This window comes from Numenius arquata, chromosome W, assembly GCF_964106895.1.
Source record: "Numenius arquata chromosome W, bNumArq3.hap1.1, whole genome shotgun sequence".
Taxonomy (NCBI): domain Eukaryota; kingdom Metazoa; phylum Chordata; class Aves; order Charadriiformes; family Scolopacidae; genus Numenius; species Numenius arquata.
In genome coordinates, this window is record NC_133615.1 from 21,506,175 (window position 1) to 21,520,337 (window position 14,163).

A 14,163-nucleotide genomic window follows, 5' to 3' on the forward strand; every position below is an offset into this window, starting at 1 on the left:
TAAGACCATATTTTTGACTTCACTTTTGGCTTCACTTGAGAGATTACTTTTTTATACTGTTTCCTGTGTGATTTTTGTACTATTGGTGGCTAGTTTTGGTCTGAAGAAGCCTTTTGGGATTATTGCTTAATGTTTTGATTTTACGATAGTGATGCTTGTATCCAGTGTTTTGCCAAATGATACTATATGCTTGTTAATAAAAGTAAAAAAGCTAACTGAAATCCTGCCAGACTGATGATAGTTGTTCTGTTCCCCCCTCCCCACCCCGCATGTACTATATTATGTGATCTAGTCCTTTATGTTCTTAAACAAACACAGTGTGACTGGAAGAAAAATGACATACATGGTTTTGTAATCAATCTTTATTCACATCTTACTCAGTTGAGACATTGGCATGGCCCAAAGGAGTACTTTATGACATGTGAAGCTGAAATGTCTATGCCAAATGTGTGGCCATAATAGCCTATCAGTTAATTAACATGTCTTCTGTTGGGAGATTCTCCAATCTATCTAGATCCCTCTGCAAGGCCTCTTGTCCCTAGAGAGAGTCAATAGCACCTCCCAGTTTGGTATCGTCAGCAAACTTGCTAATGGTGCATTCAACTCCTGCATCCAGATAATTGATAAAAATATTGAACAGGACTGGCCCTAGAATTGAGCCCTGAGGAACACCGCTAGTGACTGGCCACCAGCCAGATGTAGCTCCATTCCCTACAACCCTTTGAGCCCTGCCCTTCAGGCAGTTCTTCACTGTGAACCCACTCATCCCACATTTGGACAACTTGTCCAGAAGGATGCTGTGAGGGACAGTATCAAAAGCCTTACTAAAATCCAGAAAAGTTACTTGCCCTACCTATACGTGTTACTTCAAGTTTTGCTCTTATCTGATGATGCTGATGCAGAGGAGTAGACTGGACTGTGACACTCTTTTGGACATTTGTCAGATTAAAAAACATGCTAACCCAAATTCTGACTTTTCTCTTTTTTGAATAGGGAGGAAGAGAGCACAGCTGTCCCTGATGGGCTTGGGAGAGGGTGTTCTTGCAGCATCTTCCTACAGTACTGTGAATTTACAGACTATTCTATTGCTCTTTGTATTGAGGAATTGTGTGAGCTGATGCAGGCAGGGTGCAGGAACAACCACAAAACCATGGATGAAAGGCAAAGAACAAATTTAATCTCAAAACCTCATGGATCGGGTAATCTCTGAAGCAGCACCCAGGCAGAGGCATGCAAGCAGGGGACGCAGGCACCGCGGAGCGTGAGAGAGAGTCCTTATTAGCAAGAGTCCTTGTTAGCAAGGGAGTGCGAGAGCGAGAGAGCTCACACTTGCTGTTCTGGCCTGTATTTCAAGGATTCAGGCAGGCATAGTTTTCCGCTGTGCTTTGATCTCTTCAACAGCAGGGCAGGAATCTCAGGCGTGTTCGATAAGGTGCCCCTGAATCCATCCCAGGCCTACATTATCTAAGTGCAGATGTTCTACTTGTTGAGCACACAAAACTAAACAACAATTAGTGTTGTGAGCAGATCCTCCTGGAATCTCTGCTAAGGCACATGGAAAATAAGGAGGTGATTGGAGACAGCCAACATGGCTTCACCAAGGGCAAATCATGCCTGACAAATTTGGTGGCCTTTTACGATATTTCAACAGCCTCGGTAGACAAGGGCAGAGCAACAGACGTCATCTACCTAGACTTATGCAAAGCGTTCGACACTGTCCGGCATGACATCCTGGTCTCAAAATTGGAAGAGGCATGGGTTCGATGGATGGACCACTCAGTGGATAAGGAACTGGCTGAATGGCCGCACTCAAAGGGTTGTGGTCAATGGCTCAATGTCTAAGTGGCGGCCAGCGATGAGTGGAGTTCCTCAGGGGTCGGTACTGGGACCAGTGCTGTTTAACATCTTTGTCGGAGACATGGACAGTGGGATAGAGTGCACCCTCAGCAAGTTTGCCGACGACACCAAGCTCGGTGGCATGGTCGACACGCTGGAGGGAAGGGATGCCATCCAGAGGGACCTGGACAGGCTTTGAGAGATGGGCTTGTGCAAATCGCATGAAGTTCAACCAAGCCAAGTGCAGGGTCCTGCACCCGGGACATGGCAATCCCAGGCACAAATACAGGTTGGGCGGAGAATGGCTGGAGAGCAGCCCTGAGGAGAAGGACTTGGGAGTGTTCATGGATGAGAAGCTCAACATGACCCGGCAGTGCGCACTGGCAGCCCAGAAAGCCAACCGCATCCTGGGCTGCATCAAGAGAAGTGTGGCCAGCAGGTCGATGGAGGGGATTCTGCCCCTCTACTCTGCGCTCGTGAGACCCCACCTGGAGTACTGTGTCCAGCTCTGGAGTCCTCAACACAGGATGGACAGGGACCTGTTGGAACGGGTCTAGCGGAGGGCCACAAAGATGATCAGAGTGCTGGAGCACCTCTCCTATGAAGACAGGCTGAGAGAGCTGGGGTTGTTCAGCCTGGAGAAGAGAAGGCTCCGGGGAGACCTTACAGCAGCCTTCCAATATCTGAAGGGAGCCTTCAGGAGAGCTGGAGAGGGACTCTTTGTCAGGAAGTGTAGCGACAGGACAAGGGGTAATGGTTTTAAATTGGAAGAAGGGAGATTTAGATGAGATACCAGAAAGAAATTCTTTACTGTGAGGGTGGTGAGGCATTGGAACAGGTTGCCCAGGGAAGTTGTGGATGCCCCATCCCTGGAGGTGTTCAAGGCCAGGCTGGATGGGGCTTTGAGCAACCTGCTCTAGTGGAGGTGTCCCTGCCCATGGCAGGGAGTTTGGAACTTGATGATCTTTAAGGTCCCTTCCAACTCTAACCGTTCTATGATTCTATGATTCTAGTGTGATATATGTTTTTTCCAGCACCCCACATGCAAGTCATTTGAGCGTTTTTACAGTCCTCCTCGCCAATCTTCCATTACTTTCCCACAGGAATGCAGAATGGTTCTTTTCCTGCTAATGAGTTAAGAATTGTCAAGAGTTTTGAATTGTTTCAAAGTCAGAGGTTTGTTTTTGCACACAGTTCTCACACAAATAGTAGCCATGTATAATCATGTATAATCATCCCAAGGAGATGCCACAGATTGCCACTGATTGGTTCATTAAATGTATGACATGAGAGATCTAACAGAGGAAGGACACTTTATTTATAAATAGTCATTTAAAAGTGGATAAGCATTAGCACTAATTCTACAGACAGAGCAGCACTGCAAATTTTAAATCTTACATGTTCTCATTATTAGTGGTTTTGACACTTCCCCTGTCCTTTCTACTGCTGTTCATCTATTTGTGAACTAGTTGATGACACATCTGGTTCAGCTTGCTTTTCCCTACTGTCCTGTTTTTAGCAAATTTCAGGAATCCAGAAAAAAAAATAGTGCTAGAAATGTTCTATTCCATAGTAGTATAAATATAGATTTTATTTTTTCCAACTCCTGTACCATGCTGGAATAGTGAGACTAAAATGACTGCTATCTGTAACCCAACATGTTTGGACAGAAGTACATAATATACAGTGTATAAGCTATGGATTCTTAATTGGCATATGATTCACAGAATGGTTGAAATTGGAAGAGACAGCTGGAGATCATGTATTCCAATTCCCCTCTTCTCAAAGTACAGTCACCTAGACATGTCTAGTCAGGTTTTGAATATTTCTGAGGATGGAGACTCCACAACCTCCCTGGGCAACCTGTTCCAGTGTTCAATCACCCTCATGGTAAAAAAGGTTTTTCTTATGTTAAAGTGGGATTTCTTGTATTTAAATTTGTGCCCATTGCCGCTTGTCCTGTCACTGAGCACTAGTAGAAGAGTCTGGCTCCATCTTTACTGCCTCCCATCAGGTTTTAACACACATTGATAAGATTCCCCCCTGAGCCTTGTCTTCTCCAGGCTGAACAGTCCTAGTTCTCTCAGCCTCTCCTCATGTGTCAGATGTTCCAATTCCTTAATCAATTTTGTGGTCCTTTGCTAGACTTGCTCCAGTATGCCCATGTCCTTGTATTGGGGAGCTCCAGGATTGGACACAGCACAACAGATGTGACCTCACCAGTGCTGAGGAGAGGATAAGGATCGCATGTACTGGTGCATGTGATTGTTCCTCCCCAAGTGCAGGGCTTGGCATTTCCCTTTGTTGAACTTCACGAGGTTCCTGTTGGCCCATTTCTGCAGCTTGTCCAGATCCCTCTGAATGGCAACACAACCATCTGGTCTATCAACCACTCTCTGGTTTTGTATCATCTGCAAACTAGCTGAGGGTGAACTCAGTCCCATTGTCCAGATCATTAACAAAGAGGTTAAACAGGATTGGCCCAAATAATGACCCCTGGGGTACACCATTAGTGACTGGATTCCAGATGGACTTCATGCCACTGGTCGCAACCCTCTGAGTCTGTCAGTTGAGACAGTTTTCAGTTTACCTCACTACTTATCTAGCCTGTACTTCATCAGCTTTTCTATGAGGATGTTGTGGGAGACAATGTTGGAAGCTTTCCTAAAGTCAATATCTACTGCTTATTCCTCATCCACCTTGGCCAATCATTCCACTGTAGAAATCTGTCAGGTTGGTTAAGCATGATTTTCCCTTCCTAAATCCATGTTGACTACTCCCAGTAACCTTCTTGTCCTTAATGTTTGGAAGTGGTTTCCAGGATTAGTTGCTCCATTGGCTTCCCAGGGACTGAGGTGAGGCTGACCAGTCTGTAGTTCCACAAAGCCTGCCTTTCCCTTCTTGAAGACAGTGACATTTGTTTTCCTCCAGCGTTCAGGAACCTTCTCTGATTGCCAAGACCTTTCAAAGATAATAGAGAGTAGCCTTGCAGTGACATTGGCTGGCTCCCTCAGCACTTGTGGATACATCCCATCAGGTTCCATGAACTTGGGTATGTCCAGTCTGTTTCAATGTTCCCTAACTTGATCCTCCTCCACCAAAGGTAAGTCTTCCTTGATCCAGACTTTCCCACTGAGAGAAATAAAATCCAAGAAAGACAAGTGATGCAAATAAAAACAATTGCTCACCACTAACTGACTGATGCTCAGCCAGTCCCTGAGCAGTGGCCCCTCTGCCAAACTCTCCCCTAGCTTTATTTCTGACCATGACATCATATGGTATGGAATATCCCTTTGGTCAGTTGGGGTCAGCTGTCCCATCTGTCTCCCCTCCCAACTTTTTGTGCACCTCCAACCTACTTGCAGGCAGGGCAGCATGAGAAGCAGAAAAGGACTTGACTCTGTAAGCACTGCTCAACAGTAACGAAAACATCCCTGTATTATAAACACTGTTTCCAGCACAAATCAAAAACATAGCCTCATACTAGTTACTATGAAGAAAATTAATTCTATCCCAGTCAAAACCAGAACAGTTGGCTTCCACCAAGGGTTAAATTTCCTTTAGGTACACATTGAACTTCTCCATTCTTCAGCATCACCCACCAAGTACATCCAGGTCCTTGAGCAAAAACAGTCCCACGAATGGGTTTGCCTTTGCCTGAAAGCAGGAAAAAACCAGTTTTCCCCAACATATTCTTTTCATGCACCACAGGGACTTTACCCCCTTCTACAGTATGTAAAAGGTCTGATAGAGCAGGACCAGCTTGATTGATGGATCCCCTGGTGTTAACTAACCAGGTAGCTTGTGATAAAGGCTTCTCCCAATTTTTAAAGGTTCCACCCCCCCATTGCTTTCAGGGTAGTTTTTAAGAGTCCATTGTATCATTCAATATTGCCTGAAGCTGGTGCATGATAGGGAATATGATATACCCACTCAATGCCATGTTCTTTTGCCCAAGATTGATTTTGAAATGAGTCCCGCTGTCTGACTCAATTCTTTCTGGAGTACCATGTTGCCACAGGACTTGCCTTTCAAGGCCCAGGATGGTATTCTGGGCAGTGGCATGGGGCACGGCATAGGTTTCCAACCATCCGGTGCTTCCTTCCACCATTGTAAGCACGTAACGCTTACCCTGGCGGGTTTGAGGGTGTGATATAGTCAATTTGCCAAGCCTCCCCATACTTATATTTCAACCATCATCCCCCATACCACAAAGGTTTTAACCTTTTAGTTTGCTTGATTTCGGCGCATGTTTCAGAGTCATGGATAACCTGCGCAATAGCATCCATGGTTAAATCCACCCCTCGGTCCCTTCCTTGATGACTGTCCTGGGTTGAGCGACACAGGACTAACTTTTTTTCTAATGCTGGGGAAAACTCCACTTTTAGAAGACTCTACTGTCTGAATTCATTAAAATATTTACTTCATATATTTATATATGAAGTATATATATTAAAATATTTACTTCATAGCCAGCTAGGCTACGTGGGATTCAAGGTCTCAGTGTTTTCGAGCCTTGCCAGGTGCAGGGATGAGGAGGAGCAAGGCCTGGGCATTTGACACAGGCTGACCAACAGGATTATTCCATACCATGAACGTCACATTCAATATAAATTAGAAAAGTTTGCTGTGTAGTTCTCTCTCCCTTGATGGCAGTAGTCCAGAGAAATCCTTGCCCCAGCGCTGGACCTCTGAGGCCTTCCTTTCCTCCCGACTCATTGCGGTCGCAGTGTCCAACATTTGTAGTCTGCTGCTGGGAGTGCACAGCTTCCTGCTGATATAATTGGCCGAGTATAATTCTTGTATACCTTATATCAGTATCAGGATTAAGTTCTTTAGTATTATTGTTAATTATTTAGTCTTATTCTATTAAATCTATTTATATTTCCACCCCCGTGTTTCTTTGTGTTCCCTGATTCCCCTTTCCGAGTGGGGAGGTGTCATCGGGTGATAGAATAATTGTCTAAAGGACAATAAATTGTTATGGGTTTTCTCAAACCATAACAATGACCTGAAGTGTCATGGGCCCACCGAGATAAAAATAGTTCACCTTTATGTTCCCAGCCCAAATCTGTCTGGAAAATTGTAGCAGCCTGATCTACTTGCTGATTGTTTTGATGTTCCTCGGTGGCCCGACTCATGGGTACATGGGCATCTACATAATGTACCTTTACGACCAGTTTCCCTATCCGGTAAGCACTATCTTCAGCAGCCCAGATGGGTTTACCTCTGCGCTGCCAGTTGCTCTGCTTCCATTGCTTTAACCATCCCCACAGAGCATTTGCCACCATCCATGAGTCAGTATAGAGAGAGAGCATTGGCCACTTTTCTCATTCAGCAATGTCTAAGGCCAGCTGGATGGCTTTTATCTCTGCAAATTGACTCCGTTCACCTTGTTCTTCAGCAGCTTCTGTGACTTGTTGTGTAGGTCTCCACACAGCAGCTTTCCACCTTTGATGTTTCCCTACAATACAACAAGACCCATCAGTGAACAGAGCATACTGTTTCTCATTAACTGAGAGTTCATTATATGGTGGGGCTTCCTCAGCATGAGTCACCACCTCCTCTGGTGGCATTCTGGAGTCTTTGCCTTTGGGCCAGTTTGTGATCACTTCTACGATTCCTGGACAACTTGGGTTTTCTGTTCGAGCTCGCTGTGTAATTAAGGCAACCCACTTACTCCAGGTAGCATCGGTGGCATGATGAGTAGAAGGAACTTTACACTTGAACATCCAGCCCAGTACTGGCAATCGGGGCGCCAGGAGGAGCTGTGCTTCAGTACCAATGATTTCTGAAGCAGCTCTCCTTCATATGCTGCCAAGATTTCTTTCTCAGTTGGGGTATAGCTGGCCTCGGAGACTTTGTGTCCTCAACTCCAAAATCCCAGGGGTCGACCTCGAGTCTCCCCTGGTGCTTTCTGCCATAGGCTCCAGGTAGGGCCATTGTCCCTGGCTGTGGTGTACAGCACATTTTTAATGTCTTATCCTGTTCGGACTGGTCCGAGTGCTACTGCATGCACAATCTCTTGTGTAATTTGCTCAAAGAATTATTGTTCAGGACCCCACACAAACTCATTTTTCTTTTGAGTCACTTCATAGAGAGGTTTCACAATCTGACTATAACCTGGAATATGCATTCTCCAGAAACCCAAAAAACCTAAAAAGGCTTGTGTTACCTTTGTGTTAGTAGGTGGAGACTGTCTTGGTTCCAGCGGGGATACGGTTAATTCTCCCCAGGATCTAGCAGGGACACAGGTATTCCTTACCATGTGAGCCATGTGCCATGCCCAGTTGGTAGCAGGGAGCTAGCCGGGTGAGAGGGCAGGAAGTTGCCGCCTGGGAGTGGGACATAGTTGTTATTTTGTTATTCACATCCATTGGGTTCTGGTGATGAACATCTTGCCATTTAATTCCCAAGAACCGGATGTCTCGTGCAGGTCCCTTGACCTTACCTCTTTTTACAGCAAAACCTGCTTTCGGAAGAATCTTGATTATTTTCTTACCTTTCTTGAAAAGTTCTTCTGCTGTATTACCCCACACAATGATGTCATCAATGTATTGCAGGTGTTCTGGAGCTCCACCCTTCTCCAGTGCAATCTGGTTCAGTCCATGGCAAAAAGTAGGGCTGTGCTTCCACCCCTGGAGCAGTCAATTCTGGGTGTACTGGATGCCTCTCCTGGTGAAAGCAAACTGTGGCCTGCACTCTGCTGCTAAAGAAATAGAGAAAAAGGCATTAGCAATGTCAATTGTAGCATACCACTTGGCTGCCTTTGACTCCAGTTCATATTGAAGTTCTAGCATGTCTGGCACAGCAGCACTCAGTGGTGGTGTGACTTCATTCAGGCCACAATAGTCTACTGTTAAGATTCAGTCTCCATCAGACTTTCGCATTGGCCATATAGGGCTGTTAAAGGGTGAGTGAGTCTTGCTGATCACTCCTTGGCTCTCCAGCTGACGAATCAGGTTCTGGATGGGAATCAGGGAGTTTCTGTTGGTGCTATACTGTCATCAATGCACCATGACAGTAGCAATTGGCACCTGCTGTTCTTTAACCTTTAGCAGTCCCACCACAGAAGGGTCATCTGAAAGGCCAGGCAAGGTAGACAGCTGTGTAATGTCCTCAGCCTCTACAGCTGCTATACCAGAAGCTCAGTGATACCCTTTCCGTGTCTGCTGAGGTAGTCTATGCCAAGCATGCATGGAGCATCTGGGCCAGTCCCATTTAGGCTAACTTCAGCCTCCAATATATTCAGTTCTTGAGACTCCCCTGTCACTCCAGAAATAGTGACAGATTTTGTCCCTTTATGATTTGATGGTGATAGGGTACACCGTGCACCAGTGTCCACCAGGACTTTATACTTTTGTGGCTCTAATGTGCCAGGCCATCGAATCCACACAGTCGAATAAACTCAGTTGTCCCTCTCCTCCTTCTGGCTGGAGGCATGGCCCCTCTAATCTTGAGCATAATACCTGCAATTAGCAGATGAGTTCCTACCTGGACCAGAGGACCGTCCCCTGTGTACTGGAGGAGCTATCCTCCTGGAAGAATTCTTTCTTCTATATGTTTTACCTTGCAACTCAAGAACTCATGCCTTAGGGCTGAGTTAGGCTGTCCATCCCACTTACTCCTGTCCTCTCCATAGTTGCAGAGGCAAAGACACAGGAAATCTCGGAGCAGGTCCTGTTTCTCTTGAGTTGGTTTTCTAGGAGGGTGTTTTTTCTTAATGACTGCGATGATGGTCCATTCAGGAGAAGAGTGAGATCCTTTCTCCATCCCAGGCAGTTTTTCAAGCAGTTTATCAAACAGTTTCTCATTTTTCTTAGCTGTTTTCTTAGTCATTCTCTCGGTTTGCTCAGCCTTTGTTTTGGTCATTTGCTAAATTTTCTCAGCAAGTTTTTCCACAGCTGCCACAGTAAGGGGATGAGAGAGACTGTCTTCATACTGTTGTACCCTGTTAGCCACTTCATTTACAGTTGGTGTGTCAGCATCAGATCCTCCCCAGACCATTGTTGTTAGTGTGTGACAATAGATTGATGGCGCAATCAGCACAAATTTTCTCAACATAGGTAATTTGCATGGCATTTCATCAGGGCCTACATTCACTTGCCAGTCACCATAAATCACCTCTCACACAGACAATTCTCTCAGGTACTTAATACCTTTCTCCATGATCATCCATTTGCTTGGACGGCATTTGATATCATCCTTAAGGGATACCTGCCCATTATGGCTGACACCAATTGCCTCCAGAGACTGAGAGTGTTTGTCTTTCTCCCAATTGCTTTATTGATACCTCCAGCCAGGTTTCCCAGATGCCTAGCTTCTCTACCTTCTAAGTGTATGGTATCAGCCCCATTATCCCAGCACCAGAGCAACCGGGAGATAAGTGTCTCACCTTCACGACAGCTAAAGTCCTTTCTGATATTTTGCAAGTCCTTCATAGAGAAGGATTTAATGATTATCTCTGCATCTGATTCCTCCTCCTGCATTGATGCTGTCTGAGAAGGACCCTCTCCCTGATCTGCTTTAGAAGGACCCTTTCCTTTGCCTACTTTAGAAGGACCCTTTCTTGGCTCTTAGTCAGAAGAATTCTCTCCCATGCTCTCTAGCTTGAGCTGGTCTTTGTCGTAAGGGGCAGGGGAACAAGGTGACCTCCTTTTCTGTTTCCTGGTCACCGGGACAACTTGTACTGGTTCTGATGGAGTTTGAATAGCAGCAGTACTCGTGGTCAGAGCAGCTGGAGTAGTGACAGTGTTTGTTGTCACAGCTGGAATAGCTTGTGCTGGTACAGGCAATGGAATGGCTTTTGCCTATGCGGGTGGTGGAGTGGCTTGTGCTGGTGCAGAGGGTGGCATGGCTTGTGCCTCCCTTTTGAGGAGTGGAATCGTGGCAGTGGTCATTGTCAGAGCAGCTGGAATTGTGGCACTGGTCATTGTCAGAGTTGCAGTAGCGGTGATGTTCATTGTCGAAGCTGGAGTAGCTCGTGCCAGTACAGGCAATGGAGTGGCTTGTGCCGGCATGGACGGTGAAGTGGCTTTTGCCTGTGCGGGCAGTGGAGTGGCCTGTGCCAGTACAGACTGTGGAGTGGCTTGTGCCAGTGCAGGCAGCAGAGTTACTTGTGCCAGTACAGGCAGGGGAATGGCTTTTGCCACAGGCTGCAGAGTGGTTTGTGCCAGTGCAGGCTGCAGAGTGATTAACTTCACTGGTAAGAGAGAAGTAGTGAAATATTTATTAAGGTGCAACAGTGATTTAACAAAGTTGGTAGTGAATGCGACAGTGTTTTGCGAGATTCGATGGCAAGGTACACTTGATTATTTACTGCACAGAGGACAGGGTCAGACAAGCTGTCAGGGAGACCCTCCCGTTGAGTCACGAGGTTCAGAAAGGACCCCCTTGCTTTCTAAACTCCTTCTCAGAGAGGAGTCTAGGTGCGGCTGGATCCAATCCTAGTCCCAGACTTGGTCAACGGTTTATGTCTAAAGGATTATATATGCGCAATCAATCCTTTATATCACTTACCTAAGATTTCAAAGTTTAGCATGCTATTAGTCACTTACCGAGAATCTGTTGCAGCAAGGAATCTGTTGACCTCAAGGAGTAGAACCTTAGGCGAGCATCCCCACACAAGGGGAGATCCTGGCGTGCAGCCCGCTGCCGTGCAGGAGAGCTCAAAGGGCTCTTGGGCTGTCCACTATTTATAGAGTAAGATAATTGACCTATAGTCATATTCTCATGGGAACAAAATATCTAGGTCCCCACTCCAGACAGTGTTTTGGCTGTGTTGCCAGCCATCCCCCAAAGTCCAGGTTTAACTCATCACAACTCCCACTGATGGTTATGGCTTGAGCAGGAGGCGGGGGAGGGAAGAGGGGGAAAACCAGGGAGAGCACACCGCCACACTTGTACCAGTGCAGGTGGTGGAGTGGCTTGTGGGATTTGAGTAGCAGCAGCATATGTCATATAATACCTACTCCTACACTGATTTTTAATAAGAAACCACCCCTGCAACACATTCAGAAGAATCAGCAATAAAATCATGACTTTAAGAAAGTAACAACCATTTCTGAAATTCAAAAGGTCTCCATCCCCTAGCTCTGATGGTGTCAATTTGGCATAAGCATTAAAGGGCGAAGTAAACTTTCCCCAGGTAAAATCAAAAGTGTAATTAGTAATAGAATCCATTACGTGATGCCCAAGATATGCAGGTAAAACCATTATCCAAGTAAACATATTATACATCTTTGTCCCAAACCACAGCAGAATAGCACATTTAAACCACTGCATACAAACACAAAGAGTAAATAAACCATGCAGGTTAAGTAGCATTGCATCAATTAACTTTAAACAAAGCTCTCTAAAGGCATGATATAACATTTCGCTTAAGAACGACATGATGTGAGCTTTCTGTTATAATTTCTGAGCAAGCTGTAATTCAAACTATTCAGGCAATCTATAGGAGCCCTGGTTGAGCCCTGGTCACCCAGTTGTGCCCCAAGTTGGGCACCAATAAATCTGTTGTGGTTTGGGCTGGACTGGCCACTGAAACAAATGACAGATGCTCTCTGAACTTCTCTTCACAGAAGCAAGAGCATCTCGCTTCAGGGAGAGGAGTAAGAGAAAGAAAGAGATTTATGAGTTTAAAAGAAACTAAACTTCTTTAATGAAATATTAATAATAAAATAATTAAAAGAAAATATAATAATATCAGAAAAGAAAATAATGAAATATATACAATGTATACAAAACCAGTATCAAGCTCCCAGGATGATGATCACATCAACAGCAGGCACAGGGAAAAGTCCCATGCTGGACTCAGAGATGGACAGGAACTGGATTCCGGATTTGGATTCAGGAATGCACAGATCAGAATCCAAGGCAGACTAACAGAGAGAGTCCTCCTAGGATGCTGGCCATTGAAGAAAGAGGGCTGACCCTTTGATCCCTCAGCTTTTATACTGAGAATGAGGCAGAAGGTATGGAATACCCTCTTGGTAAGTTTTGGGTCACCTGTCCTGTCCACTCCTCCCCGCAGGTGCAACCCCTCTATGCTTTTCCACTTCTGACCCTCATTTCAGAGGGTTCACTTAGTTAGAAGAGGCTTAGCTGAAAAGTAAAATTACTGAACAGAAAATTGGTTCTGTTTTACCTCAAACCAGGACACTGTAGTAAACACCAACCACAAGGTTTCTTTTGCTGGGAAGGTTATGTAGAGACCAGGGAGTCTGAGGGTTGGCTACTGGAGAGACCATAGGTCATACACATCCGTACAGCAGACTGTCTGCTCCAGGGTCGGATGGCTTATGCCAGGGTTCTCAGTTCAGATTTGTCCACTGCACAGATGTAGTTGAAGTATATTGTCTACAGTTTGTATCCTCCTGACTACCGCCTATCAGGTTGACATGATGCCTAGCAAGGAGCCAGGTGTACAGATAGAGAGCAGGGGGAGGCAGAGCTTGTCTTGTTTATGGCTGTTCTTTCAAAATACTACAGAGTGTATTCAACTTTTAACTGGAGGGAAAGATCCAGTGTTGATTGTCTGTCCCATAGAATAAGTTCATCCTTTCTCATTTTCCCTGAAAATTTCACTCTGGCCTCATGTGCGATGGGCACACTTTTAAAAGGAAAGATCAGCTTGAGAAGTGAGGTTGTCAGGACTGCTCGTGTCTTCCCTCTGGAGATAGTAACTTACAAACTCCAGACCTGGCACCACAAGGCACCTTCCCAACACCAGGTTTTCAGTGCAAAACTACAGATTTCAACTTCCATGTTAAATGTAGAGAAGTTAAAGCACACAGCAAGGAGGTATGCAGAGGCATTCTGCCTGTCTCATTTTCTCAGGTACTGATCTGCTTTTTAAAAAATGTTCCACAATAAAACCTTCACTGACATAGTGTTAGGGCCCTTTTGTTTATAGAGTATTTAACCAGGAGAAGCAGACTGGCCAGTAAATTGTGTACATCCTAAAACATTAACTTTGTGCACTGGTTTTGGCTGGGACAGAGTTAACTTTCTTAATAGTAGCTTGCATGGTGCTATGTTTTCCTTTTTCCACTATGACTTAGAGCTGGAACATCAGCTGAATTTTCCTATCCGGATGACAGAGTACCTGCCCTTTTCTGTTACTGCTGTTAGGAACTGAGTCTAAGGGTTTGTCCTGGGTCTGGCGGGGATAGGGTTAATTCTCTCCAGGACCTAGCAGGGACACAGGTATTCCATCCCATGTGAGCCATGCCCAGGGGGTAACAGGAGCTAGCCGGGGAAGGGGAGGGGCAGGAAGTCGGGGGGGGGGGGAGGAGGAAGTCATTCCCCCAGGGGAGCGGAGCGGTC